Source organism: Pleurodeles waltl, chromosome 1_1, assembly GCF_031143425.1.
Source record: "Pleurodeles waltl isolate 20211129_DDA chromosome 1_1, aPleWal1.hap1.20221129, whole genome shotgun sequence".
Taxonomy (NCBI): domain Eukaryota; kingdom Metazoa; phylum Chordata; class Amphibia; order Caudata; family Salamandridae; genus Pleurodeles; species Pleurodeles waltl.
Genome location: NC_090436.1, coordinates 572,232,966 through 572,248,497, shown reverse-complemented (window position 1 = coordinate 572,248,497; position 15,532 = coordinate 572,232,966).

Sequence of the window (15,532 nt, the reverse complement as noted above, 5' to 3'; positions counted from 1 at the left end):
ACACTTGACTTCAGCTTCAAAACGGAGAGAACACTGCAGGGCATCAGGTCGAAAACACACAGGCACATCAGGGGAAAGGGAAGGGGGCACTTCAACCAGAGGATGGTAGTAAGCCACTGCTCCTGGAGGAGGCTCCATGCCCACTGTTTGGTCCTGGGGAGTGCAAAGCCACAGTCTCTCAAGTCTCTCAAGTGGGTGGTTTGCCCACTGCTTGGTCCTGGGGATTGCAAAGCCACAGTTTCTCAAGTCTCTCAAGTGGGTGGTTTGCCCACTGCTTGGTCTAGGGGAGTGCAAACCCACAATCTCTCAAGTGGGTGATATGTAGATGCCTTTCTCCACTGGTTCTGGAGGGGGCTTTGTGCCCAGTGTGCTTCATCCTGCCAAGGATAGGGTGAGTGGATGCCTTTCTCCACTGGTTCTGGAGGGGGCTTGGTGCCCAGTGTGCTTCATCATGCTTAAGGATAGGGTGAGTGGATGCCTTTCTCCACTGGTTCTGGAGGGGGTTGGTGCCCAGTGATGCAGCACATGGGGGGGTACCAGGTCACAGTCCCTCACCTGGGTGTCAGAGCCACAAGATTTGTAGTGGCCAGGATGTATGATACTCCATGGAGGAAGGCTGCAGTCCATCCGCCGGTGGCTACGGCTACACAGTGTTGGTAGTGCCTGTGCTGGTGGTGGTGCTGCCAGTGGTGTGGGGAGGCTCCAGCCCTTCTCCTGTAGCCTCAGATGGCTGCCCACTGGGGCTGCTGCTGCTGGCAGTGGTGCTACTCTCAGCGGTGCAGGTGGCCGTGCTAGCGGCGGTGCAGGTGGTGCAGGTGGCTGGCCCCGGTTTAGGTGCTGGTGCTGCCAGTGGTGGGCGGAGGCTACAGCTCTTCTCCTGCAGCCTCGGATGGCTGCCCACTGGGGCTGCTGGCAGTGGTGCTACTCTCAGCGGTGCAGGTGGCAGTGCTTGTGGCGGTGCTTGCGGCAGTGCAGGTGGCAGTGCTGGCCCCGGTTTAGGTGCCGGTGCTGCCAGTGGTGGGGGAGGCTCCAGCCCTTCTCCTGCAGCCTCGGACGGCTGCCCACTGGGGCTGCTGCTGCTGACATTAGTGGTGCAGGTGGTGGTGCTTGTGGCGGTGGCAGTGCTTGCGGTGGTGCTAGCGGCAGTGTTTGCGGCAGTGCAGGTTGCAGTGCTGGCCACGGTGCAGGTGCTGGTGCTGCCAGTAGTGGGGGGAGGCTCCAGCCCATCTCCTGCAGCCTCGGGCGGCTGCCCACTGGGGCTGCTGACAGTAGTGTTGCAGGTGGCAGTGCTTGCAGCGGTGCTTGCGGCGGTGCAGGTGGCGGTGCTGGCCGCGGTGCAGGTTCCGGTACTGGCGGCTGTGCTGGTAGCCACCAGGCCTTCAGCTGCAGGCTCTGACGGCTGACGTAGCTTGGCTGGTGTTTTGTGCCCCTTCCTACCCTTGTCAGATGGTGGTGTCACCTTGGGTCTGGCAGCTGGAGTCTTTGAGGTGGCTTTGCTGGGTGGTTGTGGCTCCTTCCCCTTGCTGGATGCTCTCCCCTTCTTCACCTTGCCAGGTGGTGGAATGTTCTTGCCCTTGGCAGGGATTTTTGTGGCACACTGGCTGGGCTGACGGGTACCCCTTTGGAGCCTCTGACAGCTGCAGACACCACAGTGGACGTGGATTTGGTGGCTCAGGTGCTGGGCTGGGTTTTTGCCACCCTGGCCAGAGGTGAAGGACGGGGGGAGGGGTAGGGAAGAGGTCAATATTTGCTAGGAAGAGCTTCTTAGGGACATTGGGGCTGGAAGAGGGTGAAGATTTGGGAGTGGAGAAAGAGGGAGTGGTTGGAGGAGGTGTCACTCTGCTGTGTTTGGGTGCAGGTGCATGAGCTGGATGCTTTTGTGAAGTGGATGGCTGTTGGGTGGGTGTGTGCTTACGTTTGTGTACTTTGGGAGGAGGGGTCACAGACACAGTGGGAGAGGACACAGGGGACGTGTGCATGGATGTGTGGGTGGTGACTGCCAGTGAGGGGTGTGTAGTGATGGGCATGCTGGTGACGGAGTTAGTGGATGACGATGTACTGCATGCAGGTGTGAGTGGAGACGCTACTGGGAGGCAGGTGGATGACGAGGAGGAGGGGGACACAGTGGAGGCAGTGGATGTTGGTGTGTCTGCATGGGGATGGTGCTTGTGTGAGTGCCTGTGAGATGAAGTGTGGTGCTTGTGTTTGCCTGAGCTACTTTTGTGTGTTGATTTGGGTGAATGCTGGTCTGAAGGTGTGCTTGGGATAGGCTGGGGTTGAGGGAATTGGGACTGGGTAGAGGAAGTTGGAGGGGGAGGCTGGATACAGGGACAATGGCTGCCATCAGTGTGGAGGCCAGAACCTGAAATGCTCTCTGTTGGGCTGTCACGCCAGAGGTAATGCCCTCCAGCTATGCATTTGTTTGTTGCAAATGCCTCTCAACACCTTGGATGGCATTCAGTATGGTTGACTGCCCAACAGTGAGGGATCTCAGGAGGTCAATAGCCTCCTCACTGAGGGCAGCAGGGCTGACTGGGGCAGGGCCTGAGGTGCATGGGGCGAAGGAGATGCCCACCCTCCTGGATGAGCGGACACAGGAAAAACGCTGAGGGGCTGCTGGGAGAGCAGTGCTGGTAGGGTGGCGGCGGCTGTACCTGTTTTTGGGGTGGGCACAGAAGTGTCCGCCACCGCCAGGGAGCTTTCATCGAAGGAGGAGTCGCTGTGTGTAGTGTCCCCTCCTGTCTCCGTCGTGGTGCTCCCCTCGCCCTCTGTCCCACTGGTGCCCTCACCCTCAGTGGATTCGGTCTCCAGGCCCATGTGGGATGCAGATCCCTCCGTCACTGGTGCCTCTGCTCCTCCGCCCGATTATGCTAATACACACAAGGACAGGGTGACAAAAAAAAAGGGCAGAGAGACAGAGGATACACTTCGTAAATGACAGCAACAACACTACCTTTGGCGTACACAAAACACAGGGAGCAGCCCTATGCACTAGGCCATGCACCACCAGTTATAAAGATAGTCACCAGCCCATGGGGTACCTAGCATAACGCCAACAGCTGCACACCTGAAACAAACAGGGCCCTGACCAGTAGGAGATGGCCACTAACACCATTGGGGTTGGAGTCCTTCAGAGCCTGCCCATAAAGGGACCAACCCTGCCATGTTTGCCCTGTCCTAGGGGCACCCAAAGTCCACATTCCCACCCAGGTAATACCTTAACGCATGCAAAGTCATGATTCTGAATTTCTACTCACCCCCTTGTGGCTGCTGTGATGCCCTGAAGTGAACATCCAACTCCGGATAGGCCACCGGCAGGATGCAGAACATCAGGGGTGTCAGGGTACGACGGGCACCCGTTCCTCATTGGGAGGCCAGCCCCAGCTGAGCCTACTCCGTCTTCCTTGCCCAGCAGCGCAGGTCCTCCCACCGTTTGCGACAGTGGATGCTCGCCTGTCAAAGACCCCCAGGGTCCACACCTTCTTGGTGATGGCATGCCAAATACCCTTTTTCTGATGAGTGTTGACCTGCTGGAAAAACACAGCAGAAAAGGGATTAGTCATACCGTCCGGACTGTCATACTCATGGCCCACCATATCCCTCCCATCCCCTTACGCACATACATTGACCACCATACATGCAGCACTCTGCCCAGGACACCTCAGACCCCCCTATACATGTGGCTTACACACACAGCACTCCATACATTCATGGCCCACTCATCATGCTCACAGTATACTCACCTGTTTGTCTGGAGGACCATAGAGTAAAGTGTACTGGGGTAGGACCCCATCCACCAGTCTCTCCAACTCCTCCAAAGTGAAGGCAGGGGCTCTTTCCCCAGACGCATGAGCCATTGTCGCTTCCAGACACAGGTCACAGCAACACTTGCAGTGTAGGTCCTCTCCTGTTGATGGTCAGTTAGCAAGTGAGAGAACAGATAGAAAATGGCTGTCACGTCCGCGGTGGTGCATACCGTCACTGCCGGCGAACATCGCCATTGGCTCCTGGAACCCATAGGGCCTAATGTGAACTAATGCGTAGTTGCGCGGCAGTCGTCAACCGCCGACCTCAATGGCGCACAACACCAGCGGAATTACCTAATTTCCACTTGTCCCTCCTCACAGGTCAGGCAGTCACCATTTCAGGGGGGCACAGGCCATGGCACCTAACTGCGTCACGGCAGACATTGGCACATCAACTGACTCTCAGATTCACAAACTGGTTCTGTAAATGAAGATATGCATCATTATTACAATAGATGTGTGAATATGACCCTGTGCTCACTGTTTTCCTCCCTAGACTTCAACCGCTGAGGAAGAATATGAGATGGAGATATCCTCCAGTGTACAGACCCCTGGTGGACCTGGCGACAATGGAGGATAGACACATTAACTGTGTGCCCAATTGGTGCCAGACCTGATTTCCGCTATCCGCCAGCCCACAGGTATCCCCCCTCTAGGCCAGGTCCTGTCAGTGCTCCATTTCCTGGAAGTGGTTCCTTCCAAACAACAGTGGCCATGGCATCAGGGATGTCTCAGCCAATGTTCTCCAACGTGTTGACCAGAGTGTTGTCTGCCCTGCTGAAACACATGTGCAGCTATATCGTATTCCCCCAGGTCGAGGATTTGGCCACAGTGAAGGCTGACTTTTATGCCCTGGGACATATCCACAGCATCATTGGTGCCATTGATGGTAGCCATGTAGCATTTGCCACCCCCCGTTGAAATGAACAAGTGTTTAGGAATAGAAAAAGCTATCACTCTCTGAATGCGCAGATGGTGTGTTTGGCAGACCAGTACATCTCCCATGTGAAAGCCAAGTATCCTGGCTTTGTGCATGACGCCTTTATCTTGAGGAATAGCAGCATCCCATATGTGATGGCTCAACTCCAGAGGCACTGGGTGTGGCTAATAGGTGAGCCTAAGGTACCCACTCAGTATATGTTGGTGTATGGGTATGGGGTTGTCCCTAAGGGTGAGTGTGTGGCTAACAGGTATCCCTCTATATTTGCAGGTGACTCTGGGTGCCCCAACCTCTCATGGCTACTGACCCCATTGAGGAATGCCAGGACAAGGGCAGAGGAACGTTACAATGAGGCACATGGGCGAACAAGGCGGATAACTGAAAGAACCTTCGGCCTCCTGAAGGACAGGTTCAGGTGCCTCCATCTGACTGTTGGATCCCTGTACTACTCACCCAAGAAGGTGTGTCAGGTCATCGCTGCATGTTGCATGTTGCACAACCTGGCCTTAAGACACCAGTTGCCTTTTCTGCAGGAAGATGACCCTGGGGATGGTCTTGCGGCAGCGGTGGAGCCTGTGGACAGTGAGGAAGAGGAGGCAGAGGATGAAGATGTGGACAACAGACATTCTCTCACACAGCAGTACTTCCAGTGACACACAGGTAAGACACTGTAACTTCACTTTAAATTGGAGTTTTGTGTTGGACATTGGACATGGCTGCATGATTTCCCTATGTCTGTGGCCACTTACTGTACCCTTTGGCATCTCTATTTTCAGATCTCTGTGCCCCACTCTGGCTCCTAGTGTGTTTACTGCTGCCCACAACAGGTCATACCAATGTATATATAACTGTCCATATGAATTACAAGGTTTACAGATTGTTGAACTAATACATATTTCAATAAATTGACAGACTCCAGACTTGTATTTGTTCCAAGAGTGTTTATTTAAGTGCTAAGAGGTTGAGGAGGATGTGCAATGGGCTTGGGTGATGGTGGAGGAATGTCCAGTTAGAGTCCAGTCTCTTTGTATCACAGGTGCATTGTCCAATAGGGCATAGGAAGGGGAGCAATGGCAGTTCAAGGGGGACAGGGTAACAGAGTGGGACACAAGGGTGACAATCAGGAGAGTCTTATTTCCTGGCAGGAGACTTGGCAATGTTCTCTGGCTTCTGCCTGGATCACAGGGACCGGTTGCAGGGTGGTTCTCCTTCTGCAGGGGATGGAGTGCTGGTGGCCTGTTGTTCCAGTGGTGAGGAATCCTGGCGGAGGTGGAGGGCTGTTCTTCAGTGTGGCTAGTGTCAGGGGCCCTTTGGTGTGCCACTGCCTCCCTCATGGTTTTGGCCATGTCAGCCAGAACCCCTGAAATGGTGACCAGGATGGTGTGGATGTCCTTCAGGTCCTCCCTGATCCCCAGGTACTGTTCCTCCTGCAGCCGCTGGGTCTCCTGCAACTTGGCCAGTATCTGGCCCAAGGTCTCCTGGCAATGTTGGTATGCTCCCAGGATCCCTGTAAGTGCCTCATGAAGAGCAGGCTCCCTGGGCCTGTCCTCCCCCTGTCGCACAGCAGTTCTCCCAGCTTCCCTGTTGCCCTGTGACTCTGTCCCCTGAACCGTGTGCCCACTGCCACTGACCCCAGGTCCCTGATTGTCTTGGGTTTGTGGGGTTGCCTGTGGTCCCTGTAGTGGTGTACACACTGCTGATTGAAGTGTCCTGGGGACAGTGGTATGGGCCCGCTGGGTGGGTGCTGTGCTGGTGTTTCCTGCGGGGGAGGGTCTGTGCCTGGGTACCCGACTGTCCAGAGGTCCCTGATGGGCCATTTTGGTCATCATGATCCAGGCGTGCAGAAAATGCTGTCATCAATGTGGGCCTCTTCTGTGGGGGGACTGGATGTTGGTGGCACCTCCTCTCCGGTGACATTGAGGGGGGTTCGTGTGGGGATGTAAATGCAGTGTTATTGTATCTGCGTTTGCCATCTTGTGCATGGGTGTGTTTCCCTGTATGGTTGCGATAGCCCTGTCAGCTTTGCCTTGTGTGAGTGGTGATTTTGTGGGTTAGGTGATTCTCTCTAATGGGCATGCTTTAGTGATGGGTGTCCATAGAGGTCTGTGATGGGTGTCCATGCATAGGTGTTGCATGCAGGGCTTGGTATTGGGATGGGTGGGTTGTGATAGTGAGGTATTTGTGAGGTGGTGGAGTGATAGGGTGAGGGTAGGGGTAGAAGTTTGTGATGGCATGCAGGTAGGGTGGGGGATATAGTAGTAAAGATTTGACTTACCAGATTCCAGTCCTCCTGCTACTCCTGCGAGGCCCTCAGGATTCATTATTGCCAAGACTTGCTCCTCGCATGTTGTTAGTTGTGGGGAAGGAGGTGGGGGTCCACTGCCAGTCCTCTGTACGGCTACCTGGTGTCTTGCAACCACGGAACACACCTTCCCCCGAGGTCATTCCACCTCTTCCTGATGTCATCCCTTGTTCTGGGGTGCTGTCCCATGGCGTTGACCCTGTCCACAACTCTCCACCATAGCTCCATCTTCCTTGCAATGGACGTCTGCTGCACCTGTGATCCGAAAAGCTGTGGCTCTACCTGGATGATTTCCTCCACCATGACCCTTAGCTCCTCCTCTGAAAACCTGGGCTGTCTTTGGGTGTGCCATGGATGTGGTGTGAGTGGTATGTGTGAGGATGTGTGGGGTGATGTGCTGGGGTGTGTGCTGTGAGGTGCGTGGATGGTGTATGGGTGATGGTGTTCTGTGGCTCAGATTGAGAGGGTGCTCCTGGCTTGTCTCTTTCTGTTAGTTATGTTTTTTTTTCGTTAAAAGGGTTGTGGGTAATGTGGGTGTGTGTTTTATAGTGGTATGGGTGTGTGGGTGTGGTGTGTGTATGTGTGTCAAGTGTGTGTAGTTTGAATTGTCCAATGTGGTGGAGTTTTGTAAGTGTGTGCATATTATGAGCACAGGTGTGTGTACCGCCAATGGTTTACTGTGGTTGAAAGACCACCACAGTGATTTGTGGGTCCTGAAACTGTGGGCGTATTCCTGTTGGCGTAACAGTGTGGGTTTTGGTACCGCCAGTTTATCACTGACCTTTGGTCTGGCTGACTTGTGTGGGTGTCTGTATAGTGGTGGATTTCTCTGTGTGGGTCATAATACCCGTAGCGGTATACTGCAGCGGTCACAGTATGTTGGCGGTCGTGATCATGGCGGTAGGCGGCATTTACCGCCAATGTTGTAATGAGGGCCTAAGATCTTTATCAGGATCTGATAAAAAATGGATGGTGATTTCGAGAATCCCTGTGGAGTAGGACTTCATAAATACAAACCATTGCCAAATTTAAATGAGAAAAAATACTGGCTGTCTGCATGTGCATGCACTGAAAAGAATGCTTGGGACAAATCAATAACAGAAAAACATTCTGCTTTACATGGAATCTAGAATAAAATTACTCCTGAATTTGACCACACAGGACAACATGATATCACAAATGTGTTCATCTTTCTCAAATACTGCACTATGCAGTATTTCCACTTAGGTTTCACAGTCACATAATAGGAGAATTACTAGGGCTACCCATCACTTTGTTTAGAACTCCCTGCTGAACTAAGTCTATAATTATTGGAGTAATTCCCTCAATTACTTCGGGGGTCATGTTATAATGTGGCATTCTGGGAAAGGCTTCATTTGGCCTTAGAGTCCATTTGACTGTCTCAACACCTTGTATTAGTCCAATATCCTTTCCAGAGAGATCCCAAACTCTCAACATTACTGTGTCTTGTAATTTGTCAGGCAGGGCTCCTACTGCCATAACAGGAAACAATGAAATCAAAGGATACATCTCATCAATTTGGCTGAAAGTTTCATTATCACTATTTGTTTCAATTGCTATCCCTTCATGAGTACATGTGATAGAGCATTTTAATTGGCATAGCCAGTCTCTTCCTAACAGACTCACAGGACTTGAATCACAAACTACACATTGATGTAACTCCTCAAAGGTTACTATCTTGAAGTACTACCTAATGGTGTTTACCAGATGATGGTTTCCTACTCCCACTACCTTAACTGTTCTTCCAGAAAGGGACATATTAGGGCCTTCTGCAAATCTTACAGTGGACAGGTTGATTCATTGTAACCAGAAATGAAACATCATGACACATAACGTTTGTATTCAGATAAGGACCACAGTGATTTACCTCCAGTGAGGTAGCCAGCACACATTCTTCCTCTTCTGAACTCTCACTCAGATATTCTTCACTCACTTCATAATCACTGAAATCCATTAGTGGGTATTGTGTGATTAACTGATTTACATTTGCATTAGCTCACTGGTTTGCATTCTGCTAAAAAAACATTTCCTGTTGCTGTGCCATTGGAACTTGTGGAATCTGCATTTGGTGTGGGGCCTCAATTTGCTGTTGGTGAATGTTGGGGAACTTGCATTTATACTGCTTCAGTAGGAAGATTCATGTTTTGGTTTCACAGCCTTTGAACTCTTTGATTTTGCACAACCATCTGCACAACACCACCATCTTGTAACAAATTATTTACACTATTGTATGGACACTCCCATCACCAATGTTTAACATTTCCGCACGCATGATAAGGAAGCATTTACTTCATTTTTTGTATATCAGCCACATTCACATTCTGGAAGTAGTTTTCAATGCCACAATCCTTTTCGCAAGATGTCCTCAGCCTACGGCAGCACAGTCTTGTCCACCAATCTGTGCGCATCTCTTCTCACTAATCAACCAATCCCAGAGCAGACAAAATGATGTCACTCTCACTTTACTCAGCCGCCTCATACACTACTCCTGCATACACCCGAAATGCAAAAATTGCCAGCACAAAAACCAAACCTGTCTGCTTGCTACGGATAGGACTCAAATGCTTTGAAAGCAGTATGGCTATACTTCAGACTTTGTCTTTCGCACATACGCAAGTAGGATTTGACCTACAAATGTCACTCTTGTTGATACTGATTCTCCCCGTGCACTCAGTATTCACCTAATACCAATTGTCTCCATACACTTGTGTGGTACTCCTGAGTCTTAGGCCACGCAGGACTCATAAATAACAACAACCATATGGGCAATTTTGAGCACAAAGCGCAACATTCACTTGGATTACACAAACGTCCTAAAAATCTCATGTATTACACTTCACCACAATTTAGCAAAAGAATTGCAAGTTCAAACCCTTCTTAGAACACATACCGTACACTTATATATCAATGATGGAATTTCATCCACCCTACACTTTACCAAAAATAATGTGAGCAAATCCAATTCCCCTTCTCATGAGGCAAAATCATCACTCTGCTACCTAAAACTATTGGAGAATGCACAGGGGTCTTCCTCCCTACTCAAATTCAGAAACCATGCATGCTCTGGTGAGACGCCATAACTCATCCCACCTAAACTAGAGGCCAATGGTATCTTTGTACTCAGTGAGTAGTTTGGTAATCGGTTTCATTCATTATAAATCAATAACATGATAAGTCAAAACAATTTAAACACCATGACCAATTTGACCATAGAAACAATGAAACTTAAAGAATGTTGCATGACCTCCACTGAGCTTGCAAAGGTCATTGTGCGCTTTACAGAAAATGGATAGATTCAGATGTGAAAATTAGATGGTGCTAAAATGTCATGTGTGAATCGGGAAACCAGATGCATTTTGTTAGACCTGGCATCCTTGGTGTGGTCTCCCCTAACGTTTTGCCTCTACTTTCCAGGTTATTGCTGTGTGCTGGACTCTGTTTTTGCTGTTTTTGTTACTCTGGGCACTTTACCACTGCTGACCAGTGCTAATGTGCAAAAGCTCCCTATGGAAAATTACATGTGTAATTAGCTGTTCCATAGTTGGCATATTTGATTTACTAGTAAGTCCCTAGTAAAGTGCACTAGAGGTGCCTAGGGCCTGTAAATCAAATGCTACTAGTGGGCCTGCAGCACTGATTGTGCAACCCACATGAGTAGCTCTGTAAACAAGGCTAAGACCTGCCATTGCAGTCTGTGTGTGTGTTTTAAAGTGCCAATTCGACTTGGCCAGTGTACACACTTGCCAAGCCTAAACCTTCCCTTTTTATATATATATAAGGCACCCCTAAAGTAGGCCTTAGGTAGCCCCATGGGCAGGGTGCAGTATATGTTAAAGGTAGGACATGTAGTGATGTGTTTTTACATGTCCTAACAGTGAAATACTGCCAAATTCGTTTTTCACTGTTGCAAGGCCTATCTCTCTCATAGGTAAACATAAAGACTACCAGAATGAGAAGGGGGCTGTAGGTACAAGTGTTACAGGGAAATACAGAGGCATGTGACTCTAGCATGCAAAACCCTCTAGCAGATGTCCAGAAGGCTGCCTGATGGAGAGGTGACACAAGAGAGAATGTCCTCAGATGAAAAATGCAGATAATAGTGAAATTTGGAGCCATCAGATGTATCCTGGGATTCAGGGACCAGGTGTTAGGGAACAAAAGCAGGGATGGGTTATTCCCTAGGTAACACTTAGCAAAGTATAACTGTGGTCTCAAACCTATAGGGGACTGGAGACAGCTGTAAGCAGTGATAAAGAGAGAAATAGGAGACGGACAAGAACAAGGATTGATCTGAGTAAGTGATGTACTGCTATGCGACAAGAGTTATCTTAGCTTAAGGAAAACCCTTTGGACTGACACCAGCAGGTTGTTCTTAACAACAGTCATACAGCAAAGTCATAGTTGGGCCTGCTGCTATCAAGAATATTGTACTCAGTGCAAGGTGGCAGCAAACTGACAACAACACAGGTAAGCCTCCAAAGGACCTGGGGACAACAACAGAAGCCTTTCCTTTAGCTAATCAGAACAGAGGCCAAGTCAGAGGTCACATTGTAAGTAGATATGGACTGCAACACACAGTGGACCAAATTTGGAATGGAATAAATAACCTGAGAGGAAAGAATAACCATGAACATAGGAGAGACAAAACAGGATGGAGACAGGGAGACAACCACGGCAAGAAAATATGAAATGTGCTTCAAATATCAGGAACAGGGATACTAGCGTCAAGAGAAGGCTTTACCTAAAAGGCACTGGAACAAATAATTCTCTGTTGGTACAGGGAAACTGGAACTAGGATTCAGAACAAGGAATTCAAGAATGTACACAACAGGCATTGAAATAAGTAAGGCACTACTGGCATATGGAAACTTGAGCTAGGATTCAGAACAAGGAATTAAAGGAATTCAAAAATGTACCAAACAGAAACTGGAGAAGTAATACGGTGCGGTACATGAAATAAAATCAGGAATTCCGAACCGTCAGAACATAAATCGGAAGAAGGAAACAAAGGGAAGGACTCCCAACTCAGACAATACATGGTGAGAAGCCAAAGAGGAAAAATACAGAAACCAGGATATCAGAAGGAATGGTGAGACTGTGAAGTAAGGGAAAAACATAAAGCACAGTGCTGCACATGGCGGCCTAAGGAAAGCAGGACACTTCAAAATGCAGTAGCAGGAAACATGACTCTTCTCAGAATGTCAAAGGGTCAACAGCCCAGGCAAATTGAGCTAAAGCAGGAGCTCACTTTAGGGGCAGTTGAAGCACAAATTCTGAATGCAGAAACTAGGCTTCAATCCCTCCTCCCAACTCCCAACTTCACAGGGTGATTGGAACGCAGAACAGGGGTGTGCTAGTTACAGCATAGAGCAGGTGGGAGCAGTTAAAGTCTCTACTCCAACTCTCTGCTTGAAAGAATTCACTGAAGTTCCAGGAAGCAACCAGTGGGCACAATGAAACTCCAGAGTGAAACAAGGATCGGACTGTGTTTATAGAACATGGGAGGAATTCATACAAGGGAGCCCAGGGGCATGCTGGAAATAGTAAGGCAGAGTTCCAAGCATAATATGATTCACCAAAATGCTTCTCTCAGTTATTGGACTCAGGTAATACATATAGGCACCATAATGTATTAGGAGTTGAGAAGTAAACCCTGGAATGGAAACTTGAGTGGATCTGATTTTTAGAGGATTTGTAAAGTCTGTGAAATGAACATTGAAGTGCAGCACAGACTCTAAACAATTGTTCATGATGGAAGCAGGCTCATACAAGATCTTCAAGTAGCCCCACCTGAGGGCAGGAGCGATGGATCCTGACACCAGGTCAAGGGTTGTGGCCCTAGGCTTGTGGAAAGAGAGCTGGAAGATCCAGAAGAGTAGAATCCAGAATGTGCAGCATAAGCTCTTGATGACAGATCATGGAAACTGGATAGCTCAACTGTCCTTCTGACTGTGTGTTTGGACCTACTGAGGATCACAATTACTAATAAGAGACTGCAGGACACCTGTATATTCTCCCAAGATTGCCATGCGACAACCACTGATAGGTGAGTTGTGGAGTCTAGGTGTTGCATCACACCTATTGCAATAAAAGAAGAAAATTGAAATCATACATTATTCTCAAACTTGCTTTTATAATTAACTTTCTCACTTGCGTAGGTCACGTAGGTCCTGATTCACAAACGCATCTATGATTACAAGAAGTGTTACTACAGGAGTACATGCCTGTAAGACTCAGCCCCGAAATGTCCAACACCCTGACAGCAAAAGCACAAAGAGGGTGTATTTTTTTTTGTTTGTGCCAAATGTTTAGGAACATTCCTTGAATACTGCCAATTTATTCTCATTTAAGACGTTTTGGGCCAGTTGACAAATGCCTGTAAGAGTACATAAAAGAGTACTACCAGATTAGTAGTTTAAGTGCTCATAAACACCTTTGTAAATAGCTTCTTCCTTTGGTGTGGAAGACTGGAGTGTAGGGAAACAAGAGTGAGAAGGTGAGAAGTGGCATTGTGTAGACTGGCAGACAGGGTTCAGCACATTGTAACACCTACCTGACCATACCTTCATGAAATGTACCAAGCGTTCCGGCCATGTGGCCTCTATTAATGGATAGAACAAGGGGGTCAGGAAATTGTTTCAAAATGTTTCAAAGGAAGGAGAAAATGGAGATCATCAACTACAAGTACTGCAGGTGTATTTCTGATGTGTGACAAAAGGGGCACATAAATGAGGATGCAGCAAATAAATCAAGGAGACAGGAATAGCGGAGGAGCAGAAGGCAGAACTCAGTTGGACTGGTAGAACAATGAAAAATTGGGCACCAAATGGAAAAATAAAGTCAGCCTGGAAAGGGAATATGTGAAACAACAGAGAAAGTCTGAAAGGAAGAGAGTCAAAATTGAGAGACCTGATATTGTAATTTGTGAATCACCTATGAGTGTGCAAAGGTTCAAAGTCTGTTTCATCATAACATTGTATATTTTTTGAAAAAATCTTTAAATGCATGAAGAAATGTGTGGGTTAAAATGTTCCTTTTAAAAAATGGGCTATGAGCTTTAGGTCCACCCTCGAAAGTGCATTATTTTTAAAGCCTGGAAGTCACCATGGTGACTACAGAATGGTGAGTTAGTATACGCATCTGCTCTAAAGTACGTCCAGCTTGAGCTAGTGTGTAATCCCAGTAATTCAGTCACCCCAAAATTTACCTCTGGCAGCTCGACTACAGCACCCTTGATCTAGCGATGTCACCACCCTCCACCACATGAAGCACAACAAAATTAGCAGAGTAAAACGAAATAATGACTGGGACCACTCAATAACTGAGTTCCAGATTACTACAAGTTGAATGGTTTTACTACAAAATATCAAAATAGGCAGTACATAGAAATGCAATAAATGCCATGAAGGCTCACATATGAGTCCTATGAAACAAAAACTTCTCTCAAAAAGTTAGATGTCAGAATCACAAGGAGCCCTAACACTAGAGGAAAAGGATAGGTGATCTAATAGTTGGACAGAGTTCAATGAGGAAAACATAAAAGTCGCTGGCTTACCCCAAAACTAAGGTTTTTTTAAAATATAAATTATAGGCAGAAACAACTAACAAAACTGCAGATTCAGCACAGCCTGACTAGCGATAGTAAACTTTGGACTAAACAGAAGTGAGATTGTCATTGAAAATGTTATAACAGTAACCCATTTCTAAGGTATTCATGAATCTTTGATAAACTTACAGAGCAACAGCAGTCCAGAGATGTAAAATACAAAATGAAACATTATCCAACAAAGATTAACACACTAGTGTGTTACAAGACTTCTGTGTTACAAGCCTACATTGGAGCTTCAAAAGTACCCTTCAGAATGATACATCAGGAACACAATGGAAAATTTCATTCACAACATATGCTCTCTAGGGGAAATGACCAATAGTGCCACAATGGTCTGTACTCTGAAAAAACTGTGGGGAGAGAAGATTTGTAGGGATACATTGATTGGGACGGTAGAATGAGCATGAGAGCAGGATGAGCAAAATTCTAGAAACTGAGTCCATCTTAAAAAAGTGATGTCTTTACAAAAATGTGGCATAACTAAACTACGTTGAAATTCACCCTTCTAAAAATCATAATGAAATAATTTTAACTGCAACATCATCAATTCATCTGTTAAGACTATACTCACCTCAAAAACTGTTACTGTGGTGTTAGACCTGACATGCTGAGGTAGTGTTTCCCCAAACATTTTGGCTTTTCCCTGTAGGTTTTGCTGATTCTCTTATAGTGGTCTTAGGACCGTGGGCACTTTCCCACTGTAAGAACAGTGTAAGAGTGCACACGCATTTCCTGCATATGTTAGGTAGTGGTGCTGGTCAGTGTGTACATGTGTGTCTACTGGTGTTCCAAATATGTGATGAAACTGCCATAGCAGGCCTGTGTGTGCACACTGGCACCTATGGAATTCTTAA